Raw genomic sequence first — 16,889 nt, 5'->3', positions numbered from 1 at the left:
TTGTCTCTTTGGCCAAATGAGAGGGCATCTCTCTGTCCCCAGCAGCATCATGGACTAGACCAGGTCTGGATTCACAGCATTGCCCCCACATCACAAAAGGCCTCAGAGAAAAAGCTGCAGCTGGCTCCCCAGCATCCTCCTCTCCCTAGAACCTGGCTCCTGCGGTCCTCACTGCTTCAGCTGTTCCCTGAGGATTTAAATGGATGCTTTTTATATTTTACGTAACACAGCCTCTTTTGTTGTTCTTGGCAGGAGTGGCTGTCTGCTGCTAAGAACTCCATCCTACCCAGAATTGCAACTCACTTTCTAACTCAAAACTGCAAAGCTTCAAAAGCCTAGAGGCAGGAGCAACGAGCGTGTGGATGAAGAAGTGTGTCCACACCCAGCCTGCATTATGTGGTTGGGACATTAAAGAGTGACCTCGCCAGGAACTCCTACAAGACAGGTCATGCTAGGTTATCCTATTTCCCGTTGCCAATTAAGGCCCCTCAAAAGTCATGTAGCGCTCTCTTCCCTAGTGTCTGGGAGGACCACACACCTCTGTTGATAGTCACATATTTTTCATCAGCAAAATCAGCATAACTTTGTAATCCCACCACTCTAGAGAAATCCGACCTCTTGTCCATAATTCAGTTTGCTATTACACGTTTTCTTCGAATCCTGCAATTCTCGCTGACAGAAAGAATGCTAGTGCCCTCCTCCCAGCCTGCATCCAGGATCCCACTGACACAGTCATCTTAACAGGCTCTGCACTTGGCTTGAATATTCCTAGTACAGTGAAGTCCTCACCTCAGCAGGGAGCTAATTTTGCTGTGTGGATACGTCTACGGAAGTCAATGCGCCTAGCAAATCAGCAGGGTCTCAAAAATGTTGGCTCCCTCTTGTGGAGGGATGTTTACTAAGCTGGTCACAAGAATCCCGCCCGCCTCTGTGTGTACTCGCATTTACAGCATGACTGACTCACTTGCTCTTCCCAGCAAGCATCTAGCTCCTCACTCCTTGGGCTGGGCTGGTCACATGCTTGGACCAATAGAAAGTGGCAGAAATGATACTGTGGGTGTTCTGAGCCTGGGCCCTTAGACTGCCGAGTGCAAAAGCCTGAGCTAGCCTGCTGGAGGATGAGAGACCTCATGGAGCAGAGATGAGCATCCTAGCCGAACAGACCAGCCAACTGATGGCAGGCACCAACCGCCAGACATGAGGCCATCTTAAGACTCCCAGCCCCAGTTGAACCATCTGATGAATATGGCTGCATGAATGACCAGCCAAAAACCACCCTGCAGAGCCCATCCCAACTGCTAGCCTTGTAAATGAATAAATAAAATGGTGATGGTTTTCAGCCAGTAAGCTATGAGATGGTTTATTAAACAACAATATCTAACTAATATACATTCCTCCTTCCAACTAATAGAATGTTCTCATGAGATGATGATGTACATAAGCTGAGTACTTCCTTTGTGCCAGGCTCTAAATGTTTTACAAATTTAAAGCTCTTATAATTATTATAATAACCTTATGAGTTAAGGATTATTATTGTCCCTATTTCTGAATGAGAAGACTGAGGCCCCACGACATGAGGGAATCTGCCTAAGGCTGCACAGCCAGCCTGTGGTAGAGCTGGGACTCCCGTGTGCTGTCCCTAGGCCCCGTACCCTTTGCCACTGCTCACATGGCTCCTCTCTCATTCTGTTATCCTCCCCCCACCTCCCTGTAAATTCCCTCTAGGACCCATATAGAATGGATAGAGGGAAGAACTCGCATTTATTTATTGAGTATTCATTCATGCAATGACATTTCCTCACACCTGCTGTGTGTCCAGTACCCTTCTAGAAATAGGACACCAGTTTCTAGAACACAGCAGACCAGCCCTCTGCTCTGAAGAGTCTGAACACGTTCCCAGCACATACAACCCCTCTGAGCACGTTCTTGCATGGGGTCCTCACTGAAGCCTTATGGGGGGTAGGCAGCTTCACCCCTCTTACAGAGAGGCCTAAGGACACTTGCTCAGGGTCACTCAGAGATGGCAGCCCAGGTTGGCCTGACCACAGATCTAGCTTTCCCTAATTCACCATGGGACCACTTCCACCTACAGCTCCTTGGGGTTGTATGAACTAAACCTCCAAATGAAAGACTTCATTTCCCTTCTTTGTCCTCCTTGTGTCTTGGTCTCAATCCCCAGAACTCCTGTTCATTGATGATTATTTTTGAGTGGCTTTCAGCTGAATTGTGTGCACATTATGGAACACTGGGCATCTGCTGACACTGGGGAAAGGCTTGCTCTCAGAGGGATCCCTGTCCCAGCTGCCTAAGGGGACTGCAGAGAAGGGTGGAAGCTGGTTTGAAATAATAGGGGTGAGGGTGGGTTACAAATAGGCTGAAAAGGCCTCCTTTTCGGCACTCACTGCTCCAGGAAGCCCAGTGATCAATGCCGGACAAATTGACAATAGCATTTACAGCACCAATCAGTTTGCTCAGAGCTGAGATTGGGAGCAGGGCAGGCTGAGAACAGCTCAGGGGCTTGGGGGGTCCGGCTGGACGCGAAGGGATTGGAATCTTGCCTTTGCCAATCTCTATGACATGGCAAGCGACTTGTCTGCTCCAAGTCTCAGTTTCAACATCCAGGCAATGGGAGACAATACCGATTTCTCAGCATCATCATAGAAATTAAATGAGGCAACGTGTGACGAGGCCTTAGAGAATTTCCAACATAAAGTAAATAGCTGGTGGGGCTTAAATAAATGTACCCCAAATAATAAGACTATCAAATATTTAGTGAGAACTTACTATATGCCGGACCATGTTCTAAGCACGTTATATATTTAGTTCATTTATAAGTGTATAAGAGAGGTGCTGTGCTTATCTCCACTTTGTTTGAGGACATGGAGGCACAGAGGGAGTAATCGAACTTGCCAACAGCTACTAAGTGGCCGGAGAGACAAGCTCCAGAATCCATTATCTGAACCAACACGCTATCCTGCCCCTATAAAATAATGCAACGATAATGCAGTGCTGAATGGGAAACGCTATTAAATATCATTATATACAGTATGATCTCAAGTGGTAAAACGTCTGGCTGCATAAAGATAAACGTCAAAATGTTGAAAGTGAACATCTCTTAATTGTGGGATTCCATGTGTTTTTGTTTATTTTTTGTATTTTCCAAATTTACTCAACTAAAATGTGTTCATTTTTAGAAGCAGGAAAAAATTATTTGAAGTGTTTCTTAGTATTTTCTATGCCTGGCTTGGCTAGAAACTGGGCTTATTTAAAGGGAGATTATATTATTCTAGTTTCACACAGAACAGATACTCTATAAATGTTTAGCCTCTTCCCTCACAATAAAAACAGTAGTTTCTGTGATATCTGGTATCCCACAAGTCACCACTGTAGGCTTCTTCTTAATTTAATAAGGCATCACATCCTCTCTAAAACCATCCTGAACACAACAGAACCAAATAATATTTGAACAACTATGTTTCTTTACATTTACTCTGAAGATTAACCCCCAAGTTTTCTGGGGTTCACATTTTGGATCCTCACACTTAATTCTGGGATTTTACTAGAGGTGTACATTTGTGTTGACGTGCAAGCACCAGTATGTGAAATCTGCTATAGCCTGGAGATATGTGGTGTCCTTTCCAGATAATTCCGTGGAGAGCCGTGGTCCGAGTAAAGCTGACCTCTGTTCTTCACCCCAGGTGTGTGATCTTGGGCAGATTCATGAACTTCATGGGGCCTCAGTTTCCTGATCTGTATAATGGGTAGCCTCTTCCTTATCCTTCCCTATGGTTGCTGGGAGACACACACAAAAGCACGTGCAAGGAAACACTTTACAAACTATATAGTCCCATCCTGAAATGAGAGGTAAGATATACCATTGAGCATCTCAGTCACATAGACTCTAAGACACGTGCTATGGTCTGAACGTTTGCGGACCCAAAACCCATATGTTCAAATTCTAATGCCAAAGTGACTGTGTTAGGAGGTGGGAACTCTGAGAGGGGCTTAGGTCATGAGGGTGGAGCCCCCATGAATGGGATTGGTGTCCTTAGAAAAAAGGCCCCTCCCAGAGGCCCCTCCCAGAGCTCCCTCACCCCTTCCTCCATGTGAGGATACAGCAAGAAGTCAGCAGTCTGCAACCCTGAAGAGGGTCCCCATCAGAACCCCACCATGCTGGCACCCTGATCTCAGATTTCCAGAACTGTTAGAAATAAAAGTATGCTGTTTATAAGCCCTCCATTCTGTGGGATTTTATTACAGCTGCTCAGACAGACTGAGACAACATGCAACACAATGGGTGGAAAATGGACAGGAAATTGAGATCGGGACAATAATCCCTTTTCAACCCAGGAGTCACTTTCCATTAGGAACCACTTCCTTCTATAATATATTTATCAGATGTTCATTTTATTTCTCAAACTGGGATTCCTTCTGAGAGTGGAGATAACCAGCTATAATATGAAGATGGATTCTATGGAGGCCATGGTCACACAGTGGGGTCACAGCCCCCCCCAAAGTCCTGGGGAGGGTAACAGAACAGCTGCCTTCTCAGGAGCTCCTGCAAACATGTCTGACACACTATGTCCTAGCCGATGGGACAGAGCCCTGGACAGAAAGTCACAAGACCACACTCCAGTCTCCATATGTCCCTGGCTTCCAGGTCCCTCATCTGGCTTGGACAGTCAGGGTGGACAGCCTCTAAATTCCCTTCAGCTCCCCAGCGCTGGGATCTCAGCCTCTCCTGGGCTTTCCCTGCAGAGTTCCTCCCAGAGCCCCCAGTGGAGTTGCCCCCACAGCCCTCTGCAGGGGGATGGCCTGTTTATCTGGCCCCCTCTCTCTCTTCCCCAGGAGTTCTCTCTTGTTCTCTTCTGCTCCCCAACACCTCGGAGATGCCAGGTGACCATTTGTAGAATGAACTAGTGACTGAACAAATGGAAGGAGTACAAGATGGAGGAAACATCGAGATAGAAAATGTGACCCAGAGCAGCTTGGCACATCCTCCCCTGACACCTTGCAGAACCTCTGGGAGCCCGTAGGCTCTGCTTCTGTGGAAGATGGAGATATAAGTAAGATGGGTCCACACCTTTGAGGAGCACAGAGCCTGGTGGAGAGACAGACAGGTGACAAGGCAATGGAGAACGAGGGCCCGGGACAGGGCGCCTCCATGCAGTGGGAAATGGAAGCTGGGTCGGGGGAGCCCAGTGACATGGGGGTAAGAAGGGAGGCGACTCACACTTTCCAAGCACTGAATATGGGCCAGAGACCTGCGCTGATTTACTTACTCCTTAAGAAAACCTGTTTCACAGGGAGGGAAACTGAGACAGGACCTCTGAGACTCCTGCCAAGGCCCCATAGCTGGTAAGTGGGCTGGCTGTGGCTGGAATTCACGCCCAGGCACCTCCGGATTTATAAAGTAAATCTCAATAAAAGGCCAGTGGCTCCAGCTCTTGACCTGCATGGGGAGGTGCTCTGGGCTGAGAATATAAAAGCCCTTCCAGTGAAGCAGAAGTGTTTTCCTGGTCCTTGGAGCCCTCGGCCCCAGCAGGAAGGGTGCCGGAGCAGAGCGGAGGGTTTCCCTTAGCAAGCAGCACTGGGATTCGGCAAGTTGGCACCAGCACGACCCCTTCATCCATCTTCCTTCGGGGAATATTCGACGTTCAGCTTGGCGCACAGATTCCCTAGGCACAGATTCCTCTGCGGCCCTGGTTGCTCCCACAGAAGCCCCACACGTGGACGCGTCCAAAGTCTAACTTAACACTCCTCTGAGTCCCAGGGGTGGAAACCATACCCAGGAATGCCCGCTGGACCTGTCCCTCTGGGAGCCCGATAAAATCAGGACTGTGCTATGTGCATTCCAGATTTTAAAAACTCAGCTTAGAAAGTCTGAAAGTGTGAGCTCTCAGCCTGGCCACCAGGGACCCACGTCAGCCAGCTGACCTTCACTGTCCACTAATAACTGTTGCATGAGAAAAGGTGGAGCCAGATATACCATTGAAGCACCTCTTCTAGGCACCGCCACCTCTGTGAACCCATGGGACCTTGTTAATACTTCTATAACTCCAGTCACTTTGTCTCTTTCTCCTTCAGGGCAATGCTTCATCTTTCTGACCCCAGCTAGCACCCAGAGCAGGTGGCCAGTAAATGTGGGGGAGTTAGTGAGTGTGAATGACTGAGTGAGAGTGAGTCAGTAAATGAGTGAGTGAGTGAGTAAGAATAAATGAGTGAGGGAGCGAGTGAAGGAGTGAGCATTCACACAGCATGTAAGCTTTGGAGGTAGACAGAAATTAAATGAAATAAGTGGAATAAACAGCAGGCAAGCGGAAGTACTTTTTGCAGAAGTATTGCAGATGACAAACGAAGATGGAATGAGAGAGTTCTCTAATTTGTGACCACCAGTGAATTCCCGAATCAGCAGATGCCAACATCACAAAAGGAGAGACCTGAAGGAAGAACATAACACCACCTTCAAAAGAATCTAGAAAAAACCCCAGCTGAGCCTCCATCCTATTGCCGACTGTGGGAAGCTATGGGACAGCAACCTGCTTTCTTCAACGGAATAGTCCAAGAAAATAAAAAGAATAGTAGGAGGAAACTACAGATGAAAAGAATTAAAAAACATAACACAAGTGTCCATCGATGGCTGAATGGATAAGCAAAATGTGGGAAACAAAATAGATATAATATACAATTTACCATTTTACCCATTAAGTACATTCCCAGTGTTGGGCAAGCACGTCACCACCATCTCTAGAATTTTGTCATCTTCCCAAATGGAAACTCTGCACCCATTAAACACTAACTCCCTACTCCCTCTCCCCCAGCCCCCGGCAGCCATCATTCTACTCTCTGTCTCTATGAATCTGGCGGCTCCGTGTACCTCGTGTACACATTATACATAGTATTTGTCCTTTCATGACTGGCTTATTTCACTTGGCGTCAATGTCCTCCAGGTTCATCCATGTCACAGCAGGTGTCAGAATGCCCTTCCTTTTTACAGCTGAATAATGTTCCACTGAACGTACACACCACAGGCACATATCCATTCATCATCCACTGAGAGATGGGCACGTGGGTTGTTCCCACATCTTGGCTATGTGAACAATGCTGCAATGCACACAGGAGTGCAGATACCGCTTTGAGATCCTGATTTCAATTCTTTTGGATATATTCCCAGAAGTGGGATTGCTGGATCATTTGGTAGGTCTATTTTTAATGTTGGAGGAAACTGGCTATCTTTTGACTAGAACTAGAGTCTTTCCACAGCTCAGGGTCTTTGAGATGATGACGTGGTCACAACATTTGACTCTAAATACCACAGCATGGGGAGGGGCCACTTGTAACTCCTAGTGGGAAATGTGATGTCAGAGGAGACTGACCACCAAATAATCTCAGAAATAAGGGGGGGGGTACATCTGCAAGAGATGGAATTAATCTAACCGAACGACTGGCCAAAGCCCCAAGGGTTTACACAAGAGAGGGCTACAGCTTGGATGGGAGCAGACAGAGAAGGCCCTCTTCACCTAAAAGGGTCAGGCTCCTAAAAATGACCGAGGTGAGAAGGCTGGTTGTGAAAGATGTTCAGGTTTAAAGGGGGGAAAAGGTTAGGAGAAAAGAGGTTGTGAGCAAACCTATGAAAATCTACACACAGACTTCTATGAGCAATACAGAGAATGGCAAGGGAAATACGTGATACACAGAAAACACTGACGAAATGTCGGGTGGACACATAGAGCATTCTATCCTCTTGTTCAATAGAAACTTTTCAGGCTCTCTCTGCCTTAAATTTTCACCAAGATGCCAGTGAACGTGCCTGTTTTGCGAAAGTCACGTGAAAGGTGAGGCCGTGCTTGGTGTGTTTGATCCTGAACGCAGGGGCTCGACCCTTTCCTGCTTTTATAACTGAAGACTGGATGCCACCTGAGGCAGAGTCGCTACCATGGGTGCCAAGTCAGTGATCATTTTCCACATGCTTTTTAGTAACAGGACACTAATTTTGATTGGTGTCCAACTGACGACATTCCCAGTTTCCCTTGCAGCTAAGTACGGCGTATGACTAAGTTCTGGACTCAGGAAAATATCAGAACGTACCTGAAAGGGTTCCTTAATAGGAGTCACTTCTCCCAATACCCTCCCCCACCAACAGTACCTATTTTCTGCTTCCTGGAACTTGGACTTCATGGCTGACACTCCAGCAGCCACCTGAGATGATGAGGTGACTGAGAATGGAAGTCTTGAGCTGAGATGTTAGAGACCAAAGGAGTCTGATGTCCATGGAACCCCCATGAGACCCCTGATGCCCACCCCGAGGCAGAGAAAGGCGCTCCCATTTCATTTAAGCCATCATTATTTTGGATTTCATTATATGCAGCAAAATCCATTTTTAATTGAAACACCCTGCCCTGCATGTTAGGTGCCATCCTGGTCTCAGAGTCACGAAGGACTTTAAAGCCTGAGATGGAGAAATCCTGAGTCACTTTTATTTCAACTACTCTGATTTTTTTTCTCACCAGCCTCCCAGTACTCAGTGCTCACAGCCCAGGCTCTGCCCTTGAAAATGTCCTGCCGAGTGAAGCCATCAGCCTTTCTTATGCTCACCCAGACCCTCCCTTCTCTCAGGAGCAGGAAGGAAAGCTGTTATCCGGCCTCTGGAAGCTTCCATGCACTGAATGATATCAGTCATTCCATCCCTCATTTCTTCTGCCCGTCCCAGGGGCTCCTTCTTCTTGAAAACCCCAGTTCACTCATTTTTCATTATTCCCAACAAGATTGACATGTGGTTTGTGTTGGCTAAGACTCAAATTGTCACGGCTGCAAAAGGAAACAAGACTGCACGTGCTAAGGGGTAATTACTGAGGAAGGAATGATGGTATGTTCTCTCCACATCACACGCGATGCACACATATAAGTTACGTTTATGTAACACAGGCCCAGAACCCATGGAAAACTCTGCCCAGCATTTCAACTCATGGAAAAAGGACCATCCAGTGTAGGGATCGGGAGTCCTGGGTCTCGTGCCCAGCTCTACCCCAGACTTCCTGTGTGACTCAGGGAGCCACTCTCCCCTTTTCTGAGCCTTGGTACCCTCAACTGTAAAGCGAGGGCACTCTAAGGCATCACCTCATTTTATCTCACTGCCCCCAAACCTGCCAACTCAAATTTTCTCTGTGCTAACGAACATCATCTTCACAAAATACAAATGGTCCTAGAAACTATCAGTCATTCACCTTGTAGTGTGAAATAGTTAAAACAGATGACTTTCCTACCCTGTTTCCCTGAAAATAACACCTAGCCAGGCAATCAGCTCTAATGTGTCTTTTGGAGCAAAAATTAATATAAGACCCGGTCTTATATTATATTATATTATATTATATTATATTATTATTATTGCCTTACAGCTGCCAAACTGTCTGTTCCCCCACGCTCTTCCCAGGATTTCACAAGGCAGTGCCTCAGCAAACTGAGCCCCAATGGAATCATATTGGTCCCTCCCCTTCAATGGATTCCTTGGAGATGTGCGTGTGTGTGAAGGCAAAGTACAAGCTGGAACACAATGGGAACGTTCGGAAAGACAGCCAGCAGGCTACTAACACATAGATCTTGAGATTAACAACCTTTCACCTCTTTAGAAGTTTACCAATAAAAACTACGCTTTGGCCCGATTCGGAGGCCAGTCCTTGAAGCTGCAGCCCCTTGGCCCCGCGTGTATTATAATCTTGGCTACTGTCTTTTCTTAGCCTTGCGCTGCCCTTCTCCCTCCTCACAACCCTCGTCGTGCTGGACATGAGATTATATTATATTATATTATATTATATTATATTATATTATATTATACCAGGTCTTATAGCAAAATAAGACCGGGTCTTATATTAATTTTTGCTCCAAAAGAGACATTAGAGCTGATGGTCTGGCTGGGTCTTATTTTCCGGGAAAACCCAGTAGTAATAATACAGTAAAACCACCTGCACAGAGGGAATGACCATTCTGATGGAGAGGGGAGGGTACTGGTTATGGAGTAAAGGATACTGCAGTGTGAGAAACTGAGGCTCGGAGAGCTTATGTCACCTTAGATCCCACAGCTAGTGTCAGATGCGGTACTGTTATTCCAGCCTAGCTCATTCCAAGCTGCTGTCCACTACCCTGCAAAACAAACCTTGGAGAATAACCTTCATGATACAAGAAATACAAATATGAAGCTGAGAAAAGATGTCACTTTATCAACAAGGTAAAATTTATGGTCCTAATAATAATGCCACAGATAAAGCATCTGTATTAAATGGACTACGACAGATGGTATGTAATAAATACCAGTCCTTCCAATGGAAGAATTCCAGAGATGAAGCGTGAGTCTGAAGTTCCCTGCCTTACCTCCCTCCCCACCTCTGCCTTCTTCTCCATCCCTTCCTGCAGCATCTTCACCCTCTGACCCACCTTCCTTCTATTCCAGACCCCCTGCAGCAATGTGTCCACATGTAGAAAGGGTGGGGGCGGGGAGGAAGCCCTGGGTTAGAATCCAGCTCCCCTTCTGCTCTTCTCCGAATCATTTCTTTCCTCACTTCCCCGCCCACCCTCAAAGCAAAAATGAAAAGGATAGTAATATTTTCTCATCCAACAGAATTTGCACTAGAGACAATCAGCTATAGTAAAATATGTGTTTGGAAGCACCATTAAAAGAAAAATGAGCAACTAATTCATGCATTCATTCAACAAACATTGATTGAGCCCCTACTAGGTACCAGGCACTGTTCTAGGCAATGGGGATGCGGCTGGGGGGCAAAACCAATGTCGGAGGTGGTAGGAAGTGGTCGGGTCCTGGATATATTCTGAAGGTAGAGCTGACAGGATATGCTGATCAGGGGTACACACACACACACACACACACACACACACGAGTGGTAAGAAGAAGGAAGAGCGGAGAGAGCAAGAGAGAGAGAAATAAAGTTAAGCTCACTTTTCAGTTCCTTCCTCTTGCCTTGTGACCTTGTACATGCGGGAGGGGGTGAGGCGTTAAGAGGCATTGTTTGCTCTGTGTGCCACAGAAGACCAGGCCTGGCTGGAGAAATTCTAAGAAGAACGTGGTGACAGGTAGGGCCAGCCTGAGCCCAGCCCTCAGCCTAAAGCAGAGTCTCCCTGCTGAGCCCAGCCAAGTCAGCCGCACCCTAGTGGATGGACCTAGTGGGCCTGAGAGTGTCACAATGGATGCTTGAGGTCGCTGAGTGTGGGCTGGTTTGTTATGCAGTAATATTGAAGCTAGAGCCGATTAGCACAGAGAGGTTAAGTGACTCACCTAGGGACACACAGCTGTGAAGCAGCAGCCTTGGATTTCCTTGCCCAGTGCTCCTTCTCTCCCCTCTGGCTGGGGCTGGGGTGGAGTAGCAGTACGTTCCCAGGACAGGGCCAGGATGCAGGCGGGGCTCAGACTCTTAGGGGTAAAAGGAAGGCTCAGCGGGCTTAGAGGGCAGCAGTATCCTGATTCCCACCCTCCTGTTGTGGCACCGTTCACAAGCCAGGCCCTGGGAGGACTCAGGGCTCCTGAGGACAGGGCCCCCCAGCATGTCCCGAGATAGAGGGTGGCACTGAGGAGGCCTTGGGGGCACCCTGCTGACTTCGAGCCCCGCTGGTCCCAGCTGACTTGGTACCTCTGTGTCTGAGTCAGCAAAAACATATTGCTGAGGCTACATGAAGCTTTTGTGCAGAATCACAAAAAGACCCACTCCAGGCAGCCGCAGCCTGCAGGCCTCTGTGGGGACTTATGAAAGGCACTGCTTTCTCCAAACAGGCACAGCCTCTTGGCAAGGAGAGAGCATGGGCATTTCGCCCCTTTTTGCCCTGGACCAGATGCTTTGTTCAGTACACAACCTGCACAACCAGACACAGCTGTCCTGGAAGAGTGAGGAGGGTGGCCGTGTGGCTCCTGCTGCCTGGCAGTGAACCTCACTCCCTGCAGGTATGCTCTCATCCTGCTCTGCCTGCTTCCCACCCAGGATAGCACCAGCACACAGTAGGCCTGCAGCAGTCCACGTGTGTTCAATGAATAAACCATCAGTAACAACTGGGAGTTGGCTACTCCAGGTCACTAGGACTCAACCCATCAGCTTCTATATGCAGGTTTCTGTGCATACTTGCTGAAGGGGAGTGGTGGGAGGGGACGGGACAGGGCAGGGGCTGGGAAGAGGAGAGGAGGGGGATTAGCTCCACAAAGTAAACAAGTGATGGGCCTCCTTGAGCCCGGCAGTTGGCAGAGGCGAGAGGGCTTTGGGGCAGGGCAGGCCTGCACCGGTTCTGAGAGCTTCGTCCCCCACAAGCCAAGTACACTTAGAGCGGAGGCTTCTCCACAGGTTCTCATCAGCAAAAGGCAAGTAATGCTGCTCAGCTCAAGGAGCTGTGAGAACCCCATGGAGCCTGGTGTGGATGCCAGGCGCAGGGAGAGGTAGAGAGCAGAATCTAACAGATGTTCTCTCCCTCTCCCAAGGTTGTGGAGGTGTGCTATCAGGAACAGGAGTCACCATTCATCCCCAGTTCACTGTATAGACACCCTCAGAGCTCAGAGCTGCAAGAAAAGTTCTCCAGATCTGTTTCCTTTTATTGGAAAGTCAACACCATGAAACACATATTATTCCCCTTTTTGCTTTGACTACCAGGAAGCTCAGACCTCATTTTTCCAGTTAATTGTCACTGCTGCCCATAGTCTCAGTGCCCAGTATAACCCTCTAACTATTATTTGACCCTGAGTTTTCACTCTTGTGTAATACAGACTCTTTTTATTGGATCTACATCTTTTATTTTAAGTCTCTTTAACTCTTCCCGGAAGTAGATAGTGATATACAAGGTCTGACAATCAAGTTTGCAAACTCATCCTAGAAAGAGTGCGCCACACCTCATTGCTGAATATCACTATGGTCACCTTTAAAGTACTCCCCTTGGGAAGCTGTGCACCGACGCCAGCGCCTAGTCCACCCTTCAAAGCAGTTTTGGAACTCTTTTTCTGGAATGGCCATCAGAGCTATTGTCGTATTACCCCTGATGTCCTGAATATCATCAAAATGTCTTCCTTTCAATATTTCCTTTACCTTCAGGTAAAGAAAGAGGCCATTTGGGGGCCAGATCAGGTGAGTAGGGAGCATGTTCTAACATAGTTATTTGTTTACTGGCTAAAAACTCCCTCACGGACAGTGCCGTGTGAGCTGGTGCATTGTCGTGATGCCAGAGCCATGAATTGTTGGCGAAAAGCTCAGGTTGTCTACCTTTTTCATGCAGCCTTTTCAGCACTTCCAAATAGTAAACTTGGTTAACTGTCCAGTTGGTACAAATTCATAATGAATAATCCCTCTGATATCAAAAAAGGTTAACAACACCATTGCAACAAGTTCATGAACTTAATTGTCTGATCTTTATGTAGCATACAGGGAGGGAGGGATTACACAGGTACAGACAGATGTGAGGACCTGTGCCAGGGCCTGGGATTGGAGCTCCAACAGAAGGAAAACTGACTTCAGCACGAAAGCCAGACAGACTGGAGCGTGAATCCCCGCTCTACCAGTCAGGGCATCTGGGAGCCTCAGTTTCCTCAGCTGCAAAATGGGGATCGACCCCCTTGCTCACAGGCAGGTCAGTGAGGAAGTTCCGAGACACAAGGCCTTAAGCCCTGCATGGAGGCGTGGGATGGGGCACCAGCACCCAGGGTGATGACAGCTGGCTGTTATTCGGCCAGTGGGGAGTACTGTGTCCCTCTGACTCCCCCTGGAATGGGGAGGTTGATGCTGTGCCCTGATTTTCATTAACAACAACAACAACACTGATGATAATAGCTTGCATGGTGAGCCAGGCTCTGTGCTTTAAGCCTCACTGAATTGTCTCATCCTTCCTAAGGTCCTGTGAGTGTCCCCACTTTGCAGATGAGCACACTGAGGCCCAGAAGGACGAAACTTGCCTGAGGAAATGTCAGGCGGAATTCAAAGCCAGAACCTGCTTTGATCCACCCTGTCACTGCTCTCAAGGACTGTGGGCTAGGCAGAGGGGACAGGAAGGCAACCAGTGAAAGGCAGGTCCCCCAGGGCATTCGTGGTGACCCTGGGGCTAGAGCAGGGGGTGGATGAATTGGAGGGGTTGTCAGCAAGATCCCTGAAAGCTGTAGGCCAGTCTGCATCCTGCACACCTGGTCTCACAGGGAGGAAGAAGTAGCCGACAAGTTCTTTTCCATGCTTAACAGGAACTGGTTTTTTGAAAACGCTTTCTCCGGATGGCAATGGAGGCTGGCAAGTAGTACTTTATTAAAGTAGCATCAACACCACACACAGCTAAGCTTCTACTTAGTCCTCCCGAAATATACTCTGCGAGGTGGTCGTGTTATTCACGTCATTTTCCAGGGGAGGAAACTGAGGCACAGAGGGGTTAAGCAGTTTGCTGAAGGTCACACAGCTGGTGGGTAGCAGAGCTGGGATTTTAATGCAGATGGGCTAGTACACAGCCCACTACCTGTGTTAGATTCATTAAAAAGGGTCCAACGAAGTAAAAAGGACTGATCCAAGCCGCAGAAATGAGCATTCTTCCAGAAAACCTTGGACTTGGAGGACATGGAAGCTCCCTAGCCCAGCGCACCTCCCGAAGGGCCAGACAAAGAAGCCGTCAACTCCAAGCCATGGCTTTTGGGGAAGAGGTGGGTGGAGGAAGAAAGACCAAACATCCTGGAGGGAACTGGACAGGTTTGAGCTGTTTGTGGGGAGGGTCAGGGCGAAGGCTCAACCCGCAGGGACTGAGCGCCTGTTTCTTTAAGTATGAAATTGATGAAGAAAAGCCCTCACCTTCGCCCATGATGGCACACAGACCCTCGGCAGCACCGTCACTTTATTGTAATCTCTTGCCACCTGCCTTCCTCAATACACTTTTCAACCTTTACATTATCTCTATGGGTGTCACCAGGCCACCACCACTCTGCCTATCTTCCTGGCTGTATGTGATTCTTTTTCATTCTGGTTTTGAAACATGGCACGCAGAGAGATAAAACAGCGCAGCATTTCCCTAGCTCTTACCATGTGTCAGGGCCTCTTTTGAGTGCTTCACGGATACTAACTCACTTAGTCCTCACAGCCACCCTAGGAGGTCGGCACCCCTATTTCACAGATAAGAAAACTGAGGCACAGAGAGGCAAGGTGAGGAGAAGAGCTGGAATCCAAAGCCACCTGCCTCCCAGCATTACAGGGGAAAGAAAGAGGACACTCACCTGGGCTGCAAGTGCCATGGGACAGGCGCTTGTCCCACCCTCAAGGCTCCAGTCAGGTAGGATGAGGTTATGACGAGGTTCTTTCCATGTTTATGGCAGAAAACAAGCCTTCAGGAGCCTTGGCTCCAGGCCCACAGCTGGCGAGTGGCGGAGCTGGGATGTGAACAGCTCTCCGAGTTCAGGTCCCACTCTGTGCCGCACTGCTTGGAAGCGCAGGCCTGGGTACCGCCAACAGCGGGGTGTCCGCCCACACCAGGCTTCTACCACCGGAGGAAACGAGAGCAGGGGTGTCAGCCATCAAGCACAGTGTGGCACAGTGCCAGCGCAGAGCACCACTCAGAGGCCCTGTGTCCCTTCCCAACCAGTCCCCACCGAACCGCCACCTCTGTTCCTGGGCCCATATTGTCCTTCATAGCTCAATCCAAACGCCACCTTCTCTGCTCCTCCTTGGCTTGAAAACTTCTCAGGGCTTTGTCAGCCGTGGCCAGATCCCAGATTCCCTGTACTGAGGTCACTCAGGCCCATGCATCACCCACCTGATCATATTGTAAGCACCCGGGGGGAAGCAAATGCCTATTCAACTACTTCCGTCACCCCATCCCCATGGCTGTCTTGCTGACTGTCTCAAACCACACCCGGCCCATTGTAGGGGCTCAAGAAGTAAATGTTGAATTGAATCAACATACAGGGTGGATGTTGGGGGGTCGGGGAAGAGGGGCCCCCAAGCATTGCAGGTGGGAGTGAAACTATACAACCTCAAAGTGGGGTGGGGAGTGGGACTAACCAGTGTAATGCAGGGTCTCTGGTCCCGCGATATGGTTGTGGGGACAGAGCCAGCAGTGCAGTTTCCAGGCTCTCAGCCTCACGTGGAAAGGTGCTGCTGGCTCAGGTAGTAAATGGCCATCAACTGTGATTGCATGGCCATCAGCTGTGGCTAGTTGGCCGTCAGCTGTAACCAGTGAGCCACTGGCCACTGATATAACTGCCGTGGCTATGCTAGCAGCAAATGGGGGGCTAGCAAGAAGGTGGTGGCTGAGGTAGCAAGGGCGGATTACAGCTGGTAAGTGAGGTTGGTTGGCAGAGAGAAATGGATGGCAGGTAGCGGATTGTGGCAGACTGTGGATTGCGGATTCTGTGGCTCCTGCTTCCTGTGTCTCGCCCAGTGAGAATATAGTGGTATGACTCCCCTATCTATGGCTTTGTGGGTGTTCCTTTTTGGCCTCACCATATCCTGCATTCTTATGTGGGGAGCGGGACCAGAGACCCCGCCTGCCGCCCTGCATGACAACAGTGAAACCAGAAAGGAACACCAACGGAACCACAGACAGGGGAGTGTGGGGACAGAGCCCCAGAAAGCAGTTTCCAGGCTCTCGGCCTCACATAGAAAGGTGCTGGCTCAGGTAGTAAATGGCCATCAGCTGTGGCTAGTTGGCCGTCAGCTGTAACCAGTGAGCCATTGGCCACTAATATAACTGCCATGGCTACGCTAGCAAGACACGGGGGCTAGCAAGAAGATGGTGGCTGAGCTAGCAAGCGGTGCAGTGAGGGTTGCGAACAGTGTGGCTCCTGCTTCCTGTGTCTCCAACCCAGCCGCCAGCGAGAATATAGTGGTATGACTCCCCTACCTATGGCTCCATGGGTGTTCCTTTTTGGCCTCACCATGTCCTGCGTT

The 16,889-nt window shown here is 48.8% G+C and overlaps 1 long non-coding RNA gene across 11 annotated transcripts in view; it reads right to left on the bottom strand.

Moving 5' to 3' along the window:
• LOC109439466 (uncharacterized protein C4orf50) overlaps nucleotides 1-16,889 on the bottom strand; it is a 105,893-nt gene that overhangs the window by 38,037 nt on the left and 50,967 nt on the right. For 7 of the 11 annotated variants that reach the window (XR_012492532.1, XR_012492531.1, XR_012492533.1 and 4 more), the window contains one exon: nucleotides 15,218-15,477. The exons of 3 other annotated variants lie outside the window; for them this stretch is intronic. This is a non-coding gene — a long non-coding RNA (uncharacterized protein C4orf50). Of the gene's footprint in view, nucleotides 1-15,217; nucleotides 15,478-16,889 lie in introns of those variants that run through there. One more of the 11 variants, XR_012492537.1, reaches the window with a different exon arrangement.

This window comes from Rhinolophus sinicus, linkage group LG02 (genome assembly GCF_036562045.2).
Source record: "Rhinolophus sinicus isolate RSC01 linkage group LG02, ASM3656204v1, whole genome shotgun sequence".
NCBI classification, from domain to species: Eukaryota; Metazoa; Chordata; class Mammalia; order Chiroptera; family Rhinolophidae; genus Rhinolophus; species Rhinolophus sinicus.
Note: the sequence above shows the minus strand (reverse complement) of the source record. Positions and strands in the feature narration are given on the sequence as shown.